The 24,719-nt window shown below is 41.9% G+C and overlaps 1 long non-coding RNA gene across 4 annotated transcripts in view; it reads left to right on the top strand.

Moving 5' to 3' along the window:
• The window catches only part of LOC140904999 (uncharacterized), a 238,895-nt gene that overhangs the window by 156,688 nt on the left and 57,488 nt on the right, over nt 1-24,719 (top strand). For all 4 annotated transcript variants that reach the window (XR_012156702.2, XR_012156699.2, XR_012156701.2 and 1 more), the window contains one exon: nt 1,268-1,367. This is a non-coding gene — a long non-coding RNA (uncharacterized LOC140904999). The remainder of the gene's footprint in view (nt 1-1,267; nt 1,368-24,719) is intronic.

The raw sequence follows: 24,719 nt of genomic DNA, 5'->3' as shown, positions 1-24,719 counted from the left end.
TTTGTGTAGAATAACAACTCATATGACCAGAAATCTTCATTTAAAAAAGTCACTTTTAATCCTTACTGTCTTCAGAGGTTTACTATATGTGCCTTTAGGCATAGTTATTCCTTTCTCCAGTGTCTCTAAAAAGAGTAATAGGTAAGGTTATTTAAGCTGTGAATATCTATCATATTTCAAAATTTACTTGCATATTGATGGCTTGTCCTGTAAACAAAAACTAGAATTTTCCTGCAACAATACGAGTTGAAATTTAGTTAGACAGCACAATTTCATAACAAAAGCCTGTAAACTGCAAAGTCGTGCAAGTCTTTATTTTTGTCTTTCCTTGTCAGCTTTTTGCATTGTTGATCGATTTGCTGTAGTGCTGCTGTCAGTAGTTTACCAATAGTCTGATAGGATCTCATGACTGGCATTTTGCCTTTTTAAAAACCATCTCCATTGCTACAGTAAAGAATTTGAACCTCTAAATCAGCTGTGATAGCTGCTAGCCTCTTTTATTGTTATTAATGTGCTAGTAGGAGAGGAATATTGAACAGTAATTAGGAGCCAGTAAATTGCTACTGGAATAAACTTGAAAAGGTCAGTTTCCAGGCAAGAAGCCTTTCATATATGTTATCTTTATTTTTCTTCTTATATCACATTCATTATTAATATAGCAACATCCATTTCATTTATATTGACAAATGAGGGTAAAAATGTTACTTTAGTTCATAGTCTAAAAGCAGTAGTAATTATGTGAAAGTCACACTGCAGCAAAGTACTTTGCTACTAAATTTAATTTTAACCTTTGAATTTGTTGTTCCTGTTAACTTGTATTTTTTTTATTAAGTGTGGGAAGAAATTTCTGAGTATTTTTAAACATGTTTGTAAAGATTGTATTCTGTAAATCATGTATTCAAACTTTAGTCCATTTTTAAAGATTTAAAGATTTAAATTGGTGCCAAATAAACTTTAAATAAAGCTGAGAAATTCACATGATGGGATGTGATGGCGGCTTTGAAAAAACTGACATCTTGGTTGATGGAAGACAATCTTAATGAATTCAGGAAATATTCCCAGAGAGAGAACATTCTCATAAAGGGGATGATGGTGTTGTGGAAAACATGAGAATGTATATATTTGGGAATCTTAAAATAAGCTTTAGACATTTAATCTGATATTTAATATTCATTCTTTCTTTCAATCCTTAGGTATTTATAAACAATAAATGGAACTTTGAAGTAAATGGAGTACTGAATAGCTTATTGCTTTGTTTTTCTAATAGGAATCCCTGTCAGGGTCTTGTTGTGGACAATGCAAATTCTGGAGGAGTAGGCCAAGAATCAAATATATTTTCACATCTTCCTCTTCTGAATCTTCCTAAGGTAAATTTTCTTTTCAATAATATTAGTCTGTGTATGTGAGAATAGCATAGTTAGCTATCTGATGTATATTTCTACTGATTATTTTTTTATATTTTTAGCACTCTTTGCATATTTCACACAGATATATCCTTTGATGTCATCACAAATCTATACATTCTATATTAAATTAGCACAATTAAAAAAATTTTGTTTTCCTTAGGCCTCTTAATCCTGGTTTTCTTTTCAAGAGAAGAGGAAAAAAATAAATCAAACCCTGAAGTTAACAAGATGCCAGCTAAACATCGCTGCTTAATCACCTGCTTCTAATCTCTTCCCTAACTTTTGTTTACATATTGTAAACTCCTTAGGGAAGAGACATTGTCTATATATGGGTATGTGTCTGTGACATATCCACTACATTTTTGGTGCTATATAAATAACATTATGCTAAAAGGCAAAGCACGGTAGTAGGTATGTTTTGTTGCATAGCTTGTTCATTATGAGAATATCTTCCTTTACTTTCCAGTATTCATAAATCACATGCACATATGTGTACTGTGCTGGTAACAGTTGCTAGCGACTTTTGGCTACAAAATGGCAAAAATGCTGAGCTGTCCATAGCACCTGGTATGACAGATCGAATGCTCATTTGACTTTGCCTATGACAATTGTTTAATACCTCACTTTACTTTCCAAAACTTCCCTCATGAGGAGACTTCCACCAGAAAACAGATACACATGTATATACATATATGGTTCCAATACTATGCAATAATTATTTAAAAAGAAATATAAAACCCAAATTAAATATCTCATATGTAATTAGATATAAAACGTACATTTCTAAACCCAAGAAGCTTTTTCAAACCATGTGGTAATTCCATGACTTTCTATAAAAAAGACCTTGTATTTTATGAAACCCATCACCCTTTATTGTGTAGTTTCAGCTAACATCTCTGCTAGTACAGTAATGTCTTTTAACGGCCAAAACCTTTAATCCAGCATGGGTTTTCTTTCCAGAACCTAGCAGGATCATGTCTGGATCCATGCATTCATTGTGTAATTTAAAACTTCACTGGTTGTACGCAACTCAGGTTTCCCTAGCAACCCAACTGAACAAAAATTCTTTTGAATGAGTATCTTCTTTTAGCCATTTTAATAGCGACTGCAGGAATTCTGTCTCACAGAAAAATGGACATAAAGTATATATCCTTATTTTCCCACATCTTCTCCAAGACACCTCATGGTAGCTATGTGAAATCTTTCAATGAAGTGTAGAGTTCCTAAGCATTCTGTAAAGCAATCATAGTGGAGGCATCCTCCAGTTGTAGCTGAAATATTTCAGGCTTGGTTTCCATTGTTATAATGGATACACTCTGATTGCAAGCACTAAGGTATTCTACAGTATGTATGTATAAATGCCCAGTGACAAGAATGTGTTCAGATAAGTGAATGAAAAAAGATATGCAGTATTAGTAAAAGAAAGCTTGCTTCTGAGTTAATCTATTCAGATTCTTCCCATTATTAATTCTTTTGTTTAGTGTCTGTATTACAGGTAATATCTTTGGGGTTTTGGATTGTTCAGCCTCCCCTGCCTTTTATTTACATTTTATTTTTTTACTTTGTGATGACTGTTTTCAGTAGGCTTGTGCCACCGTAGAACCTTGTAATCTGCAGTTATTCGCTGTTTCTTTGAAAACTAAGGGTTATATTTAATCCCCTTTTGCTGTAAATGGAATCAGATGCTGAATGAATGAATGAATGAATGAGTGAATGCTTTCTAGAGTGAGTGTAAGTGTGCGCGTGCGCATCTGTCAAATCCATATAAATATGGAATGCATGAGAGCATGGTATAGTATAAAGATTTTACTGACATGAGTTTTGGATGGCTGCATGGTTCACCAGCGGTGAATCCATGGTGGAGTTATGCAAGTTAAGGCTGCCATCGTTTTCTCCAGAATCTCACCTTTCTTTCTTTTTTTTTCTAAAGAGTAGTCTCTAACTGTTATAAATGCAGATGAAAGCTTGAAAATGTGAACCAAGTATAACTACTGGGTGATGTCTTCCTATGTCTGCCCACAGCTTGAAACAATACCACTGAGAAATGAATAGTGTGTGGGGCCTGTTGGCAATAATGTAACTTTAATCTATTTAAAAGTTGATCAAATCATTTATAAAAAGAACGGGAGGCTACTGTAAAGATCTGTACAATCTATGGAGAGTGGCATCTCATGATGGTGCCAGAAGTAGATGCAACTTGGGAGAAACTTGGGAGAACCATCATTTCTAAATTGACCTGTCAAGCCAAAACACCCAGATGAGAGGAATGGAGCCCAGAGGGGCATCTGAGCCCTAACAAGGGGGAGCCAATACTTCAGAGCTGGAGAGGGCATCCAAGCTGTCCCATTTCAAAATGGCTAGAGTCATGGATCTGCTGTGATGGGGGATGTAAGGCCTGGCAACTACCTTCCTGTCTCTAGTGGCTGCTGCTTCTTCCTTTGTGCTAGACTGAAGACTCAGACAGATATCTCTGTTGCAGCTATACCAGCACTCAGTTTCAAGGTTTCTTAGCAACCATGAGAGCAAAGCGTACATTCTGATATCACATGACTCTGAGTGATAGGACCCTAGGCATAGGCTGGTTGTGTCTCTTTTTTAACCCAACCCTGAATACTACTGAGAAGGGCTGAAGCTTGAGAAGCCAGCAGAGAATACATGGTCACATTTTAAACATCCGCACAAGCTTTTGTGAAAAACATCTCATTTTGGCATCCTGAGTAGGTGAAACTTGGCTTGTGGGCAAAGCTAGGCAGACTACCTTTGTTTTATTTCCCAATTTGAGCCTTCCTGTGTGATATACTTTAGACGGGGACCCTTCCATATGCAAGGGGAGAAGGAAGAAAGTTTATCAAAACAAAACAGAGGGGCAGGGTTTGAAGTAGATCTGGTCAGAAAATGGGCATTTTTCTATAGAAAATTAAAATTCAGAAAAATTTCAGCTAAAAACCGTAACTATTTTGATTCAGATATATTGCCATGGTGCCTTCTGGGAGTTGCTGTTTGTGTGCCTCATGCTCCCATTCTCCTCTGTAAACCTGTCTCCCTGGTTGGACTACATCTACCATGAGGCCACCATGTCTTCCATTGCCCACCTTCTCCCCTTGCCAAGAGAGGAGCCTCTGGCCATGATGCACCTTTGAAGATGTAGTCTCACCAGGATATAGGCCTATAGAGGAGTGGTTGGGGGTCACTGAATTGGAAGATGATGAGCTCTGTGTCACGGTCTCATGATTTGTCTTGACTCACAAAAGCCCTTCTTAGGTACATACGTTTTGGGCTCTTTGGGTATGGAGAACTTTGGGTACAGAGAAGTTGGATGGAGATGATGCACTTTGCAAGAAAGCTTTCCCTGAGAAAAACCACTCTGTGGGAAGAGCCTGAAGGCAGCCATTGGTGGGGCCAACAGCCCCTGAAGATCAGCTGTGCAGAAGCATTATCCTCCACATGTGAGGGTCCCAGGATTGATTGTAATGTGGGAACATCCATAGGTTTAAGTAGACAAGCCCTCCTGCCCCTTCTGTGTAGTGGGGGTAAAACTGTTTATCCCTTTTCTTTATCTACTTGTAATGGGCAGATTAGGAGGAAAGTTTGTAAGTTGCAGCTTGTGAGTTTTCTGCCCCGCAAGGTGGTTTTTCCAGTGTCAGGGTGAGTCTGGCTCTAAGTGATTGAATTTTCTTTCTTTTATCTTCCTTTGTAGTTTTTCTGTAAAGTGGGTGGGTGGGAATTGTGTTTCCAAGTTATATTGTGCTTTTGGCATCATCTCCTTCTCTTCCTTTATTTACTGGAATTTATCAAGAAACCATATGAAATATATACTCTAGAGATGATGATAGATCTACACATTTCATATGTGAGAAGCTATTAGACATCTCCCCTGTAGCATATTGACAGACAACACAATCATTCTTAATCCTTTTATTTTCATAAAGTAACAGAATGGAGAAGAACTATTGGTGACTGTGTTAGCGTATACAATATTTTTAATAAAGAAGTGTCTGTAGTCACAGGCTTATCACAAAATTAAATATGAAGTCCTTTAAGCAACCATTTATGTTTAGAGCTCATGAAGATTCCTAAGGGCCAGAATAGCTGAGCCATACTGGATTTAGACAATAGAATTCAATCCTTTAACAAACATCTCCCAATCAGGAAAGGATACGTGTGCTACATTTTGGCTCTAGGGTCAGTTCTGTGGGGGTTGAGATGGCTTGCTCTTCTCATAGAGATTTCTTTACCAGCTAGTATACCTTTGATAGCGGCGGAGGGGACAAACCTATAGTGACTAATGAAGCTGGAATGGGGCGGATGAGTCTGCATAAGTAATTGTGGTAGTAATGGTGATGGTGGTTGTTGCTATTGTAGGTTACAGTGTTTGGAGACCTTGTGTCCCTGAAGAGATATAATTCCACCTTATGATCCCCTCCAGATTTGATGTCTCCTATATGCCCCTCTGTATAACAGTCAAAACTATATTCTTTCCTCAGACTGTGGAAAATGTCAAAATTACTACTATATTTGATAAGTTAAGACCTCTGAGCCTCTTTTGGGATATTTAACTAGAAATGGTGTTTCAACTGATTTGAAATAACCTCTGAATAGAGCTGGTTAAAAAATTAAAATCTATTTCTTTGAAAAGTTTCAAAATTTGGAAGTTGTTTTCATTTCAAAGTATTTCAAATAGATTGTTTTTTTTTTTTGTAAATTAAAAAAAAGCCTGTTTTGGGAGGAAAAAATTATCAAAAGCATTACCAAAATGATTACCCAGTAATTGGTAAATGAAACATTTTGATAACCATTTTCAGTAATACTTCTGATCAATTTTAAATAAAATAAGAAAAAGCACACTTTGTTTATATATAATATATATATTATTTTGAAAAAAATATTTTGACCCAAAAAAATTGTATTTATTATTAGAAAAATTTCTACCTCTACCTTTCATTAAAGAGACTGGGTGAGAATTCAGTATCTAGAAATAGAATAAAAACATTTATTATTTGAATTCTTAGCATCCTCCCAGTCTGTTCCTGTTGAGATCTCAGTATTATGGGTTTCATCTTCTCCTCTACTCCAAAGCTTGTGACTGCCTGTGTAGCTAGGTATTTTCCTTTATATTAGCCAATTGCTGCCCTTGTATGCGTATATGGGATTATCAGATAGAGCACTACACCAAGGTTTTAAAACTTTAATGTTGTCACACAAATTCAGGGCAAAGTAGTTTAGAGATAATGACCTACCTAAAACCATTCTCACCCACCATTGCTTTTTTGGTGCAATCATGAATGGTACAGATTCCCTGTAATCTAGTTTGGCATCTCACAGCCATTTAGCTGCTCCCAGTGGCTGTGAGCAGAGGAGAACCGGGCCATACAGTTCAAACTTGGGTGCCTAAAGTGAGACATTTAAATAAGAGTCAGTGGGAGCTATGGGTGCTCAGCATCTCTGAAAATCTTTCATTTAGGTACTTTAATCTGGATCTAAGTTCCTGACTTTAGGCACTCAAGTCTGAAATTCTGAGCCTTGGTACTTATATGGCTATTTACATATGGAAGAGATAAGAGGAATTTGTTTAGATCAGGGGTGGCCAACCTGAGCCTGAGAAGGAGCCAGAATTAACTAATGTACATCGCCAAAGAGCCGCAGTAATACGTCAGTAGCCCCAAATCAGCCTCCCAGCTCCCAGCGCCTCCCACCCACCGGCAGCCCTCCCCGCACCTCCCAATCAGCTGTTTTGTGACGTGCAGGAGGCTCTGGGGGGGATGGGGAAGGAGTGAGGGCATGGCAGGCTCAAGGGAGGGAGTGGGAAGGGGTGGAGTGGGGACAGGGCCTGTGGCAGAGCCAGGGGTTGAGCAGTGAGTGCCCCCTGGCACACTGGAAAGTTGGCACCTGTAGCTTCAGCCCTGGAGTTGGTGCCTATACTTCTGAGGAGCCGCATGTGGCTCTGGAGCCACAGGTTGGCCACCTCTGGTTTAGATCTGAGTCATGTTACCCTTGTTTGGATATTAATTCTAGAAGTTGCTGTTATATTGCAGATACTTTCTAGGAGTCTGTGTAACTGGGGATCTTACACTGGACATGTAGTATCTCTCAAGGTACCTTGTCCTGTGTGTTTCTTGCCAGCTGTCTGATTGACAGTGCACAAAATAAGCCCGACCAATATGTTGTTAATATCATCCCTTTCATTGTTGGTGCTTGATTTTAAGAACTTATCAAGACAGTAAAGGTGGAGAAGATGATGTTCTTTATGAAATTTTTGTGAATGTGTGGAAACCTATCTGATTTTTTTTCCCCTCCCAAATTCCAGCAAGGCAAATTCAGCATATTTTCCTACTGAGATAATTACACTAAACACTATGCAGTTTATTCTGGAGGATCTTGTGGATGAGATTTAAAAACAAATGTGTTTTTTCTACTATTAATGGGCATGAAAGGTCCCAGGGAACTTTAGTTAGGATATGAGTTTGCTCATATGCTTTGTCAAGGTTCCTCCCCCACTCTGAACTCTAGGGTACAGATGTGGGGACCTGCATGAAAAACCTCCTAAGCTTATCTTTACCAGCTTAGGTCAAAACTTCCCCAAGGTACAAAATATTCCACCCGTTGTCCTTGGACTGGCCGCTACCACCACCAAACTAATACTGGTTACTGGGGAAGAGCTGTTTGGACGCGTCTTTCCCCCCAAAATACTTCCCAAAACCTTGCAGCCCACTTCCTGGACAAGGTTTGGTAAAAAGCCTCACCAATTTGCCTAGGTGACTACAGACCCAGACCCTTGGATCTTAAGAACAATGAACAATCCTCCCAACACTTGCACCCCCCCTTTCCTGGGAAATGTTGGATAAAAAGCCTCACCAATTTGCATAGGTGACCACAGACCCAAACCCTTGGATCTGAGAACAATGAAAAAGCATTCAGTTTCTTACAAGAAGACTTTTAATAAAAACAGAAGTAAATAGAAATGAAGAAATCCCCCCTGTAAAATCAGGATGGTAGATATCTTACAGGGTAATTAGATTCAAAAACATAGAGAACCCCTCTAGGCAAAACCTTAAGTTACAAAAAGGATACACAGACAGAAATAGTTATTCTATTCAGCACAATTCTTTTCTCAGCCATTTAAAGAAATCATAATCTAACACATACCTAGCTAGATTACTTACTAAAAGTTCTAAGACTCCATTCCTGGTCTATCCCCGGTAAAGACAGCATATAGACAGACACAGACCCTTTGTTTCTCTCCCTCCTCCCAGCTTTTGAAAGTATCTTGTCTCCTCATTGGTCATTTTGGTCAGGTGCCAGCAAGGTCACCTTTAGCTTCTTAACCCTTTACAGGTGAGAGGAGCTTTCCCCTGGCCAGGAGGAATTTCAAAGGGGTTTACCCTTCCCTTTATATTTATGACATGCTTTTAACCAGATTTTCTTTCCCTTCACTACTGATTGTGTTTTCTGCTCATTGACTGTACCCTACCCTCTACCCCCAAATAGGAAGTGTCTGCTTTCTATTTTTGTTGTAGTGTATTTTGTAACTTTAGAATCCTTCAGGATCAAAAGCATTATTTACATATAGAATCTATTATTATTTTGCCTCTCCTGTAGTTTTGCCACAGATAAATCTACCATGCTCCTATCCTCCATGCATTATTCAGAACTTATTATATTGTAAGTCCTGTAATGTCTTTCTAAATTGTATTATCCTTATTTCGTCTGTCATCTACCATGAATTTTTACTGTATTTGTGGATATGTGTAATGCCTTGTATCTCTCTCAAAAGATTTCAGTAAACATAATGGGGAAAAAATGTTGACTTCTGATTCCTGGCCTGCTGACCTTCTGAACCAGTGTACCAGTTAGAGTTCTTCATTTCTTACACAAACTATTGATTTGTCTTTAAGTTTTGGTATAGTTCCAATTCCATTAAATTAGACTAGATGTGTGCTCAATTAAAAACTGCATTGGATTTTGGAGTATGTGCCTTCCAATAGCTAATGTACTATTTCTGGCTAAAGTGCTTAAAAGTCTTGTATCCAAACAATTGTCTGTATTCTATTCTATATAGATTTCTATACTGTGCTTAGCACCCTAATATCTGAGCATCTCATCACCACTTGACTGAGTGATATGCCTCTAAGTGTGTTAAGTCTGGCTCTTGATCATGTTGTAGCATAAAAACAGTTCTGGTTAATTTTGTATATAGAAATTATCTGTTTCTTAATGTTGATGATACCAACTCTGATTTGTCCAGCAAGGCATTTTTTCTGCATTTAATACAGCCACTCGGAAACATTTGAATTGTTCTATTTCCTAGGACTACACTTCCTGAGTCTAGAACATATTTATGGGTATGTCTACGCTGCAACTAGGCACCCTCAGCTGGTCTGTGCCAGCTGACTTGGGCTCACAGGGTTCAGGCTGCTGGGCTGTTTCATTGCAGTGTAGACATATCCTAAGTGGCCTGGTGAGGGAAAAGAAGAGGCACGGCGGACTGGTTCAGTCAGGAAAAGAGGAAAATGAGAGCTGCCCAAGCGAGCTAGAGAGAAGGTGGTTCCTGGAAAAGGGCTTAAGGCAGGAGAGCAAAAAGAAGGATTTGCTGGCTGGTATACCCAAGCCAGAGAGGGCCAAGGCTAGAGGGGGCTGGAAGCAGGAGGAACAGCAGAGGGAGATGCTTGCTGGCTCTAAGCCAGAGAGCTGGAGCCAAGGACCAGAGTGGGCTTAAGGAAAGGGGAACAGCAAGAGGAGCTTACCCACTGAGGTCTCCTTGTTGCAGAGCTGGGCCCCAGAGAAACCATGAGAGGATCAGCAGTAGTGAAGGATGCTCCTCTGTCAAGGATGCTCCCAGTAGAGTGGCTGTGAGAGTTTGCAATGGGAAGAGCAGGTATGCAGCACCCTGGATGAAAAGGCTGGGGTGGCTATCCTGGCAGAGTCCAGCTATGGTAAGAATCAAGCTGGGTTTTAAAAACTACTTGTACTGGGGCTGTCTCATATGAAATATGTCCTGAGACTTTTGGTTATGGCTTTTTGCTAATAAACTATGATTATAGACTAGACAATAAGCTCTTTTGCAGTTACTGGGGACTCAGAAGGAAAACTGAGATGAGGGGCCACTTGCAGGGCTGCCCTGAGACCACGAGGGGGAGCCTGGAAGAAGACCATGTGTTTACATTTTGTTTTTTGTTTTTATTAAGTTTTGTTTAGCTTCAGTGCCTAATGAAAATTTATGAGAGAGGGTGGCTTTGTTAAAGGCTCAACACGCTTGCCCGTTCAGTTAAGGTATGAGAATTCATAATACACATCTCTGATACCCTCAAAAATTCTCTGTTAAAACTAGGGAAGACCAGTTTCAACACCGACGTATTTAAGGTAAAAAGACAAGCAGAGAAAAACTTTTATGGCTTCTTTATACACCATCAAGAAACAATAACAGGCATAAATCCAATTACAAAAAAAAATCTGTCAGAGTCACCTTTAAGAAATTTAACTGATTGCTAAGACATTCCATTACACAAAGTAACTGTTAGAACTTACACAGCAGCTGGTTCCACTGGAAGCATGTTGACTTTGCCAACTGCTTTGTGTATGTTACAAAAGTTACTTGTGGAAATTTCTCGAAGCACAGCCACTCCCCCTGTATATATTGTTCTATAATGATTTATGAAACTATTGTGACTTTCCTTCAAGTTGTTGACTGGGTTAGTTAACTAGAAATTAATACTGGTGTAGAAGTAAAAGAAAGGATTTGCATTGACTTTCTTTCTTATGCTGCTGCAACTTTAGAGTGAAAGATTGTTTGAATTATTTGGTTCCAAATTGGTAAGTGGAATCCTGATCTCCTCTTTATTTCTTTTTTTAATTATATTTAGATTAAATTGAAGACAACCAGTTGATCTTAGCAGCAGGTGAATATTTACTGTTCATTTGGTAAATTCCTCAGAACACAAAGTTTTCTGATTTTCTGTATCTTCATACCCAGTAAACAGGAATTTAGTCATATTTAATCTGACTTCACTTACAAAAATAAAAACATTAATACTTATCTACTCACGTCTTAGCTAAGAAATGCAAAAATGTCACGTACCTTTGAGGAGCTGGCTTATATGTGTTTGTTTAGTTGTCTGTTTATCTTGAATATTTCTGTAGTCATTGTCACTTAGTTATCTTAAGGCAGGAGAGCAAAAAGAAGGATTTGCTGGCTGGTATACCCAAGCCAGAGAGGGCCAAGGCTAGAGGGGGCTGGAAGCAGGAGGAACAGTAGAGGGAGAGAGCCTAAGCCAGAGAGCTGGAGCCAAGGATCAGAGTGGGCTTAAGGAAAGGGGAACGGCAAGAGGAGCTTACCCACTGAGATCTCCTTGTTGCAGAGCTGGGCCCCAGAGAAACCATGAGAGGATCAGCAGTAGTGAAGGATGCTCCTCTGTCAAGGATGCTCCCAGTAGAGTAGCTGTGAGAGTTTGCAATGGGAAGAGCAGGTATGCAGCACCCTGGATGAAAAGGCTGGGGTGGCTATCCTGGCAGAGTCCAGCTATGGTAAGAATGAAGCTGGGTTTTAAAGACTACTTGTACTGGGGCTGTCTCATATGAAATATGTCCTGGGACTTTGGTTATGGCGTGTCTGTGTGTCTTCATGGAGCCTTCCCCTGCACACCCTTCTCACTGGGAGAGGTTAGTGCTCAGAATCTCTGAAAAATCAGACTGCTTAGTTAGGTCTTTTGTATGGCCTGGGAGGAGAGAAGCTGCTGATTCTACTGTAGGTTGGGAAGCTTATCCCCAGGACACTGCCTAGCTTGGGAGTTCTAGAAGACACTGCTTTGGGTGTGCATCTTATAAGAGAGACCCTTGTAAATCTTGTTAGAACAAGACACCACATCTTATAAAATGTAGTTCTTGTAAATGTTGTGCTTGCTCACTGCAGATCTCATAAGATATGCACTCAAGGTGGTCTCTGCTTTAGCTTCTGGACTTTGAAAGCTTGTGTACTGGCCTATAAGAAAACACTATTTTTGCTAGCTTTGGGTCAGAAAATAACGGAATTGCTATCACCTGTATAGAAGGGTACATTATGGGGCACTGGGTTCCCCTCCCCTCACCCCCACTGAATTAGTTTTGGGATACAGTGCTTTTCGGGTGTGAGTCAATTGTTCAAATATTTTATACTGTGTAATTTTCTGGGCATCTATTATTTTTTATATTACAGTAGTGACTAGAGGTCCCAACCAAGATCAGAGCCTCATTGTGCTTGGCACAGTCCAATCACATAGTGGAAGACAATCCTTGCCCCCAAAGAGCTTGCTGTCTAAATAGACAAGACAGACAAGAGGTAGAAAAAGAGGCACAGAGAAATAAAGTGACTTGCCCAAGGAGTCACAGCAGGGCGATGGCAGAGCGAGGAATAGCACCCAGGTCTCCATGCTTCCAGTCCAGTGCCTCATCCACTAAACCTCACTCCCCTTCCAGCTTTTTGCGTGGGCATTAATTTGCCTGGGCATTGATTTACTATTGTTTAAATCTGATTAAAGAAAATAAGTCTGACCCTGGTCAGCAGTCAAGATTCAGAGAAATATGGTGGTCTTAGGGTTGCCAGGCGTCCGGTTTTTGACCAGAACACCAATTTGAGAAGGAACCCTGGTGGCTCCAGGCCGTTAAAAGTCCGGTTGGCAGCACAGCGGAACTAAGGCAGGCTCCCTGCCTGCCCTGGCTCCGGGAAGCTCCTGGAAACAGTCGGCATATCCCTGCAGCCCCTAGGCACAGGGGCGGCCAGGGAAGCTACATGTGCTACTCCTGCCTTGAGTGCCAGCCGCGCACTCCCATTGGCTGGGAACCGTAGTCATGGGAGCTGTGGGGGCAGTGCCTGCAGGTGCAGGCAGTGCGCACCGTGCAGAGCCCCCTGACCATGCATCTGCCTAGGGGCTGGACATGCCAGCCGCTTCCAGGAGCAGCAGGGAGCCCGCCTGAGTCCCACTGCGCCGCCGACCGGGAGACGCCTGAGGTAAGTGCTGCCTGGCTGGAGCCTGCACCCTGAACCCCCTGCTCAAGGTTGAAATCCCCTCCCCAACCCTCACTCCCTCCCAGACCCCGCACCTTGCACTCCCATTCACACCCCAACCCCCTGCCCCAGGTCGGAACCACACCCTAACTCCCTCCCAGACCCCGCACCCCAACCCCCTGCCACAGGGCAGAACCCCTCCCGTACCCAAATGCCCTCCCAGAGCCAGCACTCCATGGCCTTCCAGGGCAGGGGGAGAGAGCAATGGAGGGTTAGACACTGGTTGCTTTGTCTCTGGCTCAGAAAGTGACACATATAGTGCCACAGGAACAACACTGAGTGCATCTGCAGGGGAAGACCACCCAGACTGCTGAAAACAGTCTCTGAGAGGGCTAGGAAAGACTCTAGAGGCTGTCTTGGAGTCTTCAGGCTGGACTTGCTGGTGACAATTCAGAATGGCAGGATGCAGATAAAAAAATGGCTGAAATGTAGGATGTCCTGTAGAATGAAAGACAACTAGGAGTGGTAGATATCAGTCTCTTCAAAGAGGCTAAGGATTTAAGGTGGAATGGGGAAACCAGAGCAGCTATTTGAGTTAGGGCTTTATGGCTAAGTAGTGGCTTCATGGCTAAGTAGTGGCTTCATTATACAATTAGGCCAATCTGGCACTTTTCCAAAGCATTACATTTCCTTTAAAATGGGGGAGAGAGACATTTAAAATCAACAGCTCCTTTCAAAATGTGGTATCAATGTTGCCAGCTCTCACTATTTCTTCACAAGTCACATGAGTTTGGCCAGGGCTGAGGCCAAGGCTGAGGCCAGCCTCATGATGACATGAGAAGCTCCAGTCCCCTTGTGAATTTCAGCTCTACCTGGGGGAAGTCTCTCTCTCTTATAGGCTGTCTTTCCAACTTCCCCACCTTCGGGGGGAGAGCAGCCAATCAGAGTTGCTGCAGGAAGCGGGCAGAGCTCTCTTCCCCTTCCCTCAGGAATAGACACCATCTTCACAGGAGGGGAGACGGGAACAGGAAAAGACCAGCAGTTGAGGGTGGCTCTGCTCCCTCATCACCCCTCCCCTCCTGGGAATAATGGGACAGTTCCTCTCTGCTTCTTCTCCTTCCCCTCCCACTCCCTGCAACACTTGGCCTGGGAAGAAATAAGGGGTGACGAGGAAGGGTGGTGAACAGCCCCTGGAGCTGCTGTCCCTCTCCTGGAAGGGGGATAGGGGAACCTCATTGCAGCCCCCACAGGCCTGGGAGTGGGGGGTGAAGAGCTTCTGGAGGAGAGACAGTGAGGGAGAATTGATGTGGGAGCAGAACTGGAAGAGAATTGGAGTCACAGTATTGATGAGTGGCAGGGGGATGAGCAGATATGTGGATGAAGCTACAGAAGCAGGTGCCAAAGTCATTTGGATATATCTGGGAGCATTGCAACATACTCACACTGGCGGGGGTGGGGGGGCAGGGTGATGGGGCACAGGGGGACTTAAAAATCACAGACCAAATCACAGTATAATGTTTGGCCCGAAATTAATGAGGTTTTTTTGTGTTTAATCTCATGATTTGGGTGATCTGCTTTATGATTTTTGAACGTTGGAGTTGGCAATACGGGGATAGGTGGATATTTTCTTTCATGATGAATAAAAATGGAATGTTATTGATAAAATAAAACACATTAGCTGCCTAGAGGGTGGCAGGAAATATGCTTTGAGAGATTTGGCAATAAACCCCCAAACAAGTAAGCAACCAAAAAATACCAAGAATAACACAGTATTAGGTTCGTTCAGTCTGGAAAGGGAAAGATTAGTGGGATATTAAATTGATTGATTATTACAGCAAACTATAGCATGGACAGTCTGTTCTTTTGCACATTGTGCTGTAATAAGGAAACAGTATTGCCAACCCCAAAAGTTCAAAAATCAGTACTCCCAAAATCATGGAGCTGGCTTCCGAATCACGTGATCTTTTTTTAAGATATTTTTGGTCTGTCTTCTCACGTTTGAACTCACCCTCCCAATCCCTAGCGTGTGTGAGACAATTACAGTGCCACCAACACTCACAAACATTTAGTGAGTGATCCATTTTGGCCCTGACTGCAGAAGGCCTTGATATTCTATCCAACTGAGATTGGCATGGCATTGCCCCTGGAGGTGAGGCTGCATTTTTAGAGATGGGGTGATCACATCTGCACTCAGTATTCAAGATGTGGGTGTACCATGGATTTATATAGAGACAATACAATATTTTCAGTCTTATTATCTATCCCTTTCTTAATGATTCACAACATTTCGTTTTCTTTTTTGACTGCCGCTGCACATTGAGTGGATGTTTTCAGAGGACTATCTGCAATGACTCCAAGATCTTTCTTGAGCGGTATCAGCTAATTTAGACTCCATCATTTGATAGTATAGTTGGGATTAAGTTTTCCAATGTGCATTTATCAACATTGAATTTCGTCTGCCTTTTTGTACCCTGGTATTACTCTGTCCCATTGATTATCCCCATTCCATCAAGTTTCTGTGATGCCTGTTATATCAATATCCTCATTTAATATGAGGCCCTCTGGTTCACCCATCTTATTATTAGGCTTCTAGCACTGGTATATAAGCACTTTAAAAACTTGTCACATTTTAGCTGTCTGCCATTACATGATGTAATTGAATGGGACTCTTTTTCATTTGACTGTTTCTCATCAGATCCTACCTGTATTTTATCATCTTCCATCCTTTCTTCCTTACTAAGATAGAGAGAATCTCCGTTAATAGATCCTCCCTGTGGCGGGCCTAGCACCTTACTGCCCCTTTGGGGCATGGGTGGGGTGTCGGAGCCTTGCCACTCCCAAGTCCGTGCACTCGTCTCTCTGTGGGCGGCCCGATGTGGCCTAATGGTCTCTCTCCACACAATCACCTCCTTTGTCCGGGTAGTGAGTTCTAACAGCCAAAGTCCATGTAATTTGTCCCAAACGTCAGGGCTGTGTGGCCCAATGGCCAGAGTCCATATTAACCCCCGTCAAAGGTGGGGTAGTGCGGCCCTGTGGCCAGAGTCCCTGTAACCTTCCCCAATTGCCTGGGCTGTGTGGCCCAATGGCCAGAGTCCATATAACCCGCCCTTGCAGGTGTGGTAGTGCAGCCTAGTGGTCGGAGTCCATGTGAATCCCATGCTGGGCCACCCCCCTCTCCAAAGAGGGCAGGCGGCTGGGAGGGGTAGAGGGACCCGGCCCCAGCCTCTCCTTTGGGTCCCCACCCAGGGCCCTGTTAGCGGCAAGTTCCCCTTGCCACCTCTCGGTGGGGATCTGCCCGAAACACGCTGAGCCTCTGTGCAGCACTAACGCTGTTTTCTTCTAAAGTTCCCCTCGGTCACTTCCTACCATAACTTCTGGGTCCTCTATTTCAGGGAGTCCTCTGGTCTGTTCCCCTTCTGTGACGTACTCAGTCTGGATGTGGGGGCACATCCCGGCTTGGCTGGCTCCCAGATCCTGGAGTCCAGGCTGTCCCTCCTTGGGAGCTGGTGGCCAGCCTTCAGGGATGAAAGTAACTTAACAGATAGCTGGGGTCCTGGGCAAGGTGAGTGTGGGGGCAGCTCTGGGCCCCCAGAAGCGGCAGAGCCTCGGGCGGAAGGGTCAGCTCTGGGGCCAGACTACCCGGCAAGCCCTTCAGCGCTGCCTGGCCCATGCCACCTGGGGTTCCAGTGACAATTTAAAGGGCCTGGAGTTCTGGCCGCTGACATAGTAGCAGCATCAGCAGCAGCGTCCGGGAGCCCTGGGCCCTTTAAATTGCCACTGGAGCCCCAAGGGGCTGGCCACCATCTCTGAGGCAGCAGCTGGAGCCCTGGGCCCTTTTAAATCACCGGGCCCCGGGGCAGCTGCCCCTTTTGCCCTCCCCTCCCCCATCAGCGGCCCTGCTGATATGGTCGTCTGTGTACCGGTGGCCACTTTTTTACCAGTACGCTGGACCGGACCAGACCGGCTTGCTTTCACTCTGCTCCCAGGTCATGAGCACCCCAGGTGAACACCTTTTCATGGCTTCTCCTTCTTAGTGCTCTGCTCCAGCCAGTGAGTGGCCAGTTGAGGCATTTCAGGTTGTTGCTCTCCTCTCTCCTTTCCTTGTCAAAATACAACCTGCATTAGGGATAAAGCTTGAGGTCCGAGGCAGGAGTCCAGGGGATGACCTATTCCTTCCCTCTGGGGTTTAAGGCTGGTGGTCACAACGGCAATCAGTTGTGAGTGGGATGCCTGGTATTGCTGTCTTCTACTTTGTTTCCTGGCTAGCTTGTTGTCAGCTGTGGTATCAACTTTACAGGGATGGCTAAGATTCTTAAAATCCCGTAATATCTTATTAATTGGTCCTTGCTTCAGGTAAGGGGCAGTACTGGAGGCAGAATACCACACTTGATGACCTGCTTGAACTGATGTTGCTGGTAAACCTTACTTGCTCATAAAATTGCAAGCAAAATGTTTACCATGAAAAATTATGTATGAGGTGTTAACTTGTCTGAAGTAAGGTAGTTATTGGTTAAGTATTCAGTCTTCCTAGTAAGTTAATGCAACCACTAGATGAATGATTTTTATGTAATAACACAGCAGACACCCATGAGATTTCATTTCTATAATTTCACTTTATCATTTTTCTTGACTATATTATTATTATTTATTTATTAAATTTGTACTGCCATAGTGCTTAGAAAACCTAGTCAAACATCTGGACCCTGTTGTGCTTATCTTCAGAATTACCCTTACATTTACTAATTTTACTTTTAGAGCAATTTCCACAAAACAAAAAATGTTACATGGGGCTAAATAAGTAATTTAAATTGCCTCAAGTTTTTGCATAACTAGTGTATCTTCTCTGCCTCAGACAAGGACGGGGGAATTGGAGGTCAACCTAAAGCACCTCATTTATATGATAATTACAAATAAGCAGTGGCTAGTGATTCATGATACAAATCATTTGTTCCTATGAGACTTGTATGTTTACTAGACAGGAAGTATGTGATTATGTTGTGCTAATTAGTTTCCAGGTGACAGAAATAATGTAGTGCAAAGGAGACTAAATTCAGTAATTGTATACTATATAGTCTTACTGTTTCCTTATTATGTTATTGTTTTAATTGAATTACTAGTCTTCATTAAGTCAAACATTTAATAGACTGACTTACCGTATATATTTTATGTAGATGCATTGTGGATTTAAATTGATTGATATATAAATATATGTTTATTTTTAACTAATTATTTCTAGTTAGCTGAATGTTGCTGAGATAGTACCATAGATGAACAATATGAGATTAATAACAGAAATTGAAGAGCACTATCTAAAGAAAAAAGAGGAAATAGGTTTGAGAATTACACAGTTAGCTGATATTCAAAGTCAAGGAGACAGAGGGATCAAAGGGCAAAAACCCACATTCTGAAATAATGGAGTGATACTTACTGGCAAATAGAAAGTGGACTAAAATAGAAAGTGAATAAAGATTGAGGCTGAAAAAGAAGGTACAGTGTTATAGAATAGACAGGGAAGAACAGAAGAAAAGTGAAAAATAATGAGAGAGTTTATTGTAAGAGAAGTCTATTATTAATCCAGGACAGTGATGGGAACCCAGACTAATAAATTTGTGTCCCATCTTTTTTTTAAATCTTCAAGGTATCCAGAAATCCTAATTTAAAGGTGCAGACAGAAAGTCATTATTATTTGAAACAGAACGAGAAACAGAATTGGAGCAATCACCACTTTTAACTGCTATATAGTCATAGATGCATTTATCTTCTAGGCAGATGTTTCCTGAATATGAGAGACAGGGTATTTCTGACAAATAATGATATAGTTAGTTATATTTCTAGAAATGTGAGAAATTCTTGGTAACATGGAACCTGAAGCCTCTAGATATTAGTAATGTAGAGAGAAAATTGTCTCTGAGACAGCAGAATTTGTTATACTAAAGCCTGGGGGGAAATATGGATATTATGACAACTGTGCACTAAGAATTCAAAGGTTAGATAGTTTGTGACCTGAAAGAACCAAACTGTAATAGAAAATTAAGATCTGCAAAGGGAAGAATATGTGTGTGCTTTTTAAATTATAATACCTACCTTTTATATAGTGCTTTTCTTCAGTAAGTCTCAACGCTAACTGCGTAATTTAGAGTATATTTTGGCAGTGTGGCAGGCTGGTTTATTACTTGGTCTTAAACAGCATGCAGAAATGTAATGAAAAGCCTGAGGTTTTCATGTTTTTTAATACTATTTTCCTTATAGCACTCTGCATCCAGGGCAAGGCCAACTTAGAGGGTTTTTTAGCATGATAATGATAAATGAGCACCATAAACTGGGAAGTGTAAAATAGTCCACATTTTTCTCAGATGCAAATCAAAAACCAAACCCATGTGAGAATCTGGTTATATTACTAGAAAGGCAAAAAATGAAGGCTCCAAAGCTGCAGCTTCTTGCACATTGGCATGATTGCTGCATTTAAGTGGAACCCTATGCAAATAGTAGAGTCCCATGCAGGTGTAGTGATTCACCTGCATGCTAAAAGTTACAGGATGAGGGCCTAAGCTTAATTTCATTTGACAAAACCAAAATCAAAGCTCAGCTGATCGAACCTATTTCCATATTAAATGCAAAAAATCCAAAAAACAAACAAAATAATCCAACATTAATGCTGAACAATTAAAATCAGAAAAAAATAAGGGAAACCCTTAGATCTTACAGCTCAGAAAATATTTCCAATTTGTTAATAAGTTTTTGCTTTTAAATATATTCTACTTCCACACAAAGAAAATGTAGTAGGCCACCATGGGGAAATAGTTAATTGAGCTATTTTTTCTGTAGCCCTGTTTAAGAAAACCCTGAAAGAATCAGGTTAGAATTTTGTTTACAGTGTGGGAAAATGAAGGTAGTTTCAGAGTTTTTTTGTAACTATTTCTGCTCAGAAAAAGAATCAAGGAGAATTTACAGCCCACAAGTGTTAAATCTCCTAGAAACCTAAAAATGGGGGTATAGTGGAACTTATTTTGCAAACTAAACTATAACAGTTGTTACCACAGCATCTATAATTCACAGAATGTAGAAAATATTTATTATGCTTACCATTACTATTATTAAGAAGTAGTGATAGGTTCACATAGACAGTATGAGCAAAGAGTTAGCGTTTACATGATCAGTAGAGCTGGTTAAAATTATAAATTTAAAGCTTTTTAAAATGAAAAAATAGCCTTTTTCAAAATAAAATATTTTCAGGAAAATATTTGACTTTGAAATTTTCTAAACAAAAAAAAAACCCATAGAAAACTAAATTTATGTTTTTGTTTGTCACCCTTTCTCTTTAGACATAAGAATGATACTAGGTCATATCAATGGTTCATCTAGCTCAGTATCCTGTCTTCCACTGAACATGGGCCAGTGCCAGAACAGGGCAATTATTGAGTGATTCATCCCCTGGTGTCCAGTCCCAGTTTCTGGCAGTCTGAAGTTTAGGGACAGACAGAGCATGGGGTTGCTTCCCTGACCACCTTGGCTAATAGCCGTTGACGGGCCTATCCTCCGTAAACTTTGCTAATTCTTTTTTGAATCCAGTTATACTTTTGGCTTTCACAACATCCCCTGGCAACATGTTCCACAGGTTGACTGTTTGTTGTATGAAGAAATACTTCCTTATAGTTTTAAACCTGCTGCCTATTAATTTATTTGGTTTTTGTGTTATGTGAAGGGGTAAATAACGCTTTCCTGTTAATTTTCTCCACACCATTCATGATTTTATAGACTTCTATCATAACCCCCCTTAGTCATCTCCTTTTCCAAGTTGAACAGCCCTAGTCTTTTTAATCTCTTCTCATATGGAAGCTGTTCCATGCTCCTAATAATTTTTGTTACCCTTCTCTGAACCTTTACCAATTCTAAAATACCTTTTTTTGAGATGGGGCAACCAGCATTGCATGCAGAATTCAAGATGTGGGTATATCATGGATTTTATATAGTGACCTTATAATATTTTCTGTCTTATTATCTATCCCTTTCCTAATGGTTCCTAACATTCTGTTAGATTTTTTTGACTGCCACTGCATATTGAGCAGATGTTTTCAGACAACTATCCGAGATGACTCCAACCTGCATTTTTCTTGTGTGATAACAGGTAATTTAAATCCCATCATTTTGTATGTATAGTTGGGATTATGGTTTCCAATGTGCATTACTTTTTCATTTATCAACACTGAATTTCATCTGCCATTTAGTTACCCAGTCACCCAGGTTTAGTGAGATTCCTTTGTAACTCTTTGCCGTCAAATTTGGACTTTTTCCCACCTGGATTCCCTTTTCCATTTTGCCTCTTAAAAGTGACAGAGTAAGGGAATGACTGAACTGAAAACTGAATTTTTATTTCTTAGTGATTGGGATTTTTTTGCTGAAAATTTTAGAAATTTTTAGTGATATATATCTACGATTTTTCTACCAGCTATGCCATGAAAGGTGTGACTTATGTGTTATGATAAGACCTAGTGACTGTAAAGATGAGCTAAATTATTCTTTATAGTCTCGACAATGAGTGCAAATTGAAAATAGAAATGGGAATCACAGAAATTTAATCCTTCTACACCAGAAACTTTCTCTTACCACATGTCTTTTAGTGTAAATTTTGAAATGGAAATGTATCTTCTCTTTAAGGGATTTTGGACCTTTTATTTTTTCAGTTTTAATGTTAATTAGAGGCGGATTAGGGTTTTGTTGGACCCTGGGCCAGAGCAAGTGGTGGGCCCTCCTTACCCCTTCTGCCTGCAGTCTTGCTGCATACCTCTAGCTGACACAGGACTACTTTTATTCTGGTAGCATACCCACCACTTTTTCAAATGTCTGAGAGCGTATACCTTGCAGCTTGCCTCATAGGTCAACAAACCTGGACACTTCCAGAGGGAAGCAAGTACCTGACTCTGCAGCTCCTTGCTGAAAATGCCCGGTTACTATTCCCATCCTACTTAAACTAGGGTGCTATTGTTTTTCTTTGAGTGATGGTCCCTATTGTATTCCATTGAGGGATGTCCCATGTGCCATGTGTCTGGAGCCAGAGAATTTGAAAGTAGTAGTGTCTGTTGCTTCACATATGTGCCCTTGCGCCACTTCTTGGTTTCATCCAAAGTGATAAAGGGCAAGGCGGACTGACCTCGCCCTCAGTTCCTTCTCACCACCACATAGTCCAAGTCAGAGTTGCTGGGGTCTACGTACATAGTCCTTTTTGTTGTTTTTACTGTAGTTTTAGTGTTTAGTAGTAGTTTTAGAAATTAAGAGACTTTGGGGACTCCTTTTTCTCAGTCTCCCTCTTCCCCCCCTCCACCCCCAGCCCCACGCCTGGTACTGGATTATGCCAAAGATGCCGGGGTTCAAGATCTGTTTTTGTTCTCAGTCAGTCACAAGCACCAACATTGCCTTTACTGATTGGGAGAAGCCACATTTCATCCAGGTGCAGTATCCGTCTCTCCTGCCCAAGTCGTACCAGGAATTTCTTCTTCCAGGGCCAAGAAGGACAATAGAGCCATGCAGTGCATTCCAAGGCTCACAAACATGACAAGAAGTTGCCCAGGCTGGCGGATCTGCTGATACTGTCCACTGAGCTTCATACACCTTCCAAGTTATTGCCCCTTAAGTGAAGGGAACCATTGATTCTGAAGTAGTGCTCTGGTTCCAGCTCTGGAGCAAGTACCACTCACACCGGGGAGGTTGCAGGCAGCGCCTGGGCCCCATGAATTTTTGCTCTGTGGGAAGCGAGGTCTCTATGCCTTCCTCTACAGTTGGCACCTAGGGAGACATGCTCTCCTACCCTGGACTTACCTCACTTGAGTCAGGCTTCCAACTACTCTCCTATGGTTCATATGGTTCCACCAGTTCCGATGGTACCGCCACTGGAACTGGGCTCCGACTTACCGTCATTGGAGGACTCGGATGAAGCACAGGGTCCGCCTCTCCCTACCATCATTACAAGTTCCCTAAGGCTCTGCCAGCTCAGTGGCAGTACCCTCTCTTTCCTCAACAGAGAGATCACTGGTATCCAACTTCCTGGAGCCCACCACAACATCTGATGGATCCATCCTCTTGGCAGTACTGGGGGTTATGGCCTCAATATCCACAGTCAGAGCCTTCCCATTCAGCAAGAGAGGATTCACCTCTCTCCCCACTTCGGGCATCTTCAAGTAGGCATTCAGAAACAGTTTTTGAGGTTGAGTTGCTTAGTCCAGCTCTGATGGTATGCCAAAACAAGAACGGTTCCTATCAACATCACCAGACGCGGCTGTGTCCTCATCTCCCCCCTCACTGCCAGTTGACTTTAATCAGTTCCAGGGCCTCTTACGCAGGATGGCTGAGAACCTCTATGTTCCATTGGAGAAAGTACAGGACAAACAGCATCAGCTTTTTGATGTCCTTCATGCTTAGGTACCAACCAGGGTTGTTCTACCAATCAACAATGCTATTCTTCAACCGGCTCAAACTGTTTGGCACACCCCGGCCACTTGCACACCCACCCATATGGCACTTGATATGCAGGATGCCTATTTTCACATAGACATCCATCTGACCCACAGAAAGTTCTTGAGATTCATGGTAGGCCCTCAGCACTTCCAATACAGGGTCCTACCATTTGAACTCACCATTGCTCCATGGGTCTTCACCAAATTTTTCTCTGTAGTAGTAGCCTATCTACAGTGTCAGGGGCCCTTATATTCCCGTGTCTTGATGACTGACTGCTGGCCGCATTATCCAAGGGAGAGGCTCGAGCCTCAATCTCCATGTTGCTTAAATTCCTTTCCTCCCTGTGGGTGAGCATAAACAGCAAAAAAATCGACTTTGGATATCACACAGTCCCTAGATTTCATTGGGGCCTCCATCAATGTGGTCTTGGCATGGGCCTATCTATTGAGGAACAGATTCTAGAGCCTTCTGGAATTGATTGCCAAGGTTATCACCAGTCCTTCTGTTTTAGTCAGGTCTTGCCTTTTCTTCCTTGGCCACATGGCAGCCCGCATGTATGTCACCACCTTTGCTTGTCTCCGTCTTTGCTGCCTTCAGCTGTGGCTCCAGAGGGTCTATTGTCCCATACACCATACCACTGACTTCCTGCTGACAGTCTCACCCAAAGTCCTCTTCCCCCTCCAGTGGAAGATGGACCCAGGACAGGTCTGCATCAGGATACCCTTCCTCCCGTCCTCCCCGGAAACGACGATCATCATGGACACATCACTCATCGGATGGGGTGCCTATATCACATGTCACAGGGAACTTGGACCACTTGGGAATCCAGGATGCACATCGATGTTCTGGAGCTTTGGGCAGTATGGAGGGCGTTGCGCTTTCCTCCCATC

Source organism: Lepidochelys kempii, chromosome 1 (assembly GCF_965140285.1).
Source record: "Lepidochelys kempii isolate rLepKem1 chromosome 1, rLepKem1.hap1, whole genome shotgun sequence".
Lineage (NCBI taxonomy): Eukaryota > Metazoa > Chordata > Testudines > Cheloniidae > Lepidochelys > Lepidochelys kempii.
This window is presented reverse-complemented; position numbering and strand designations above follow the sequence as displayed.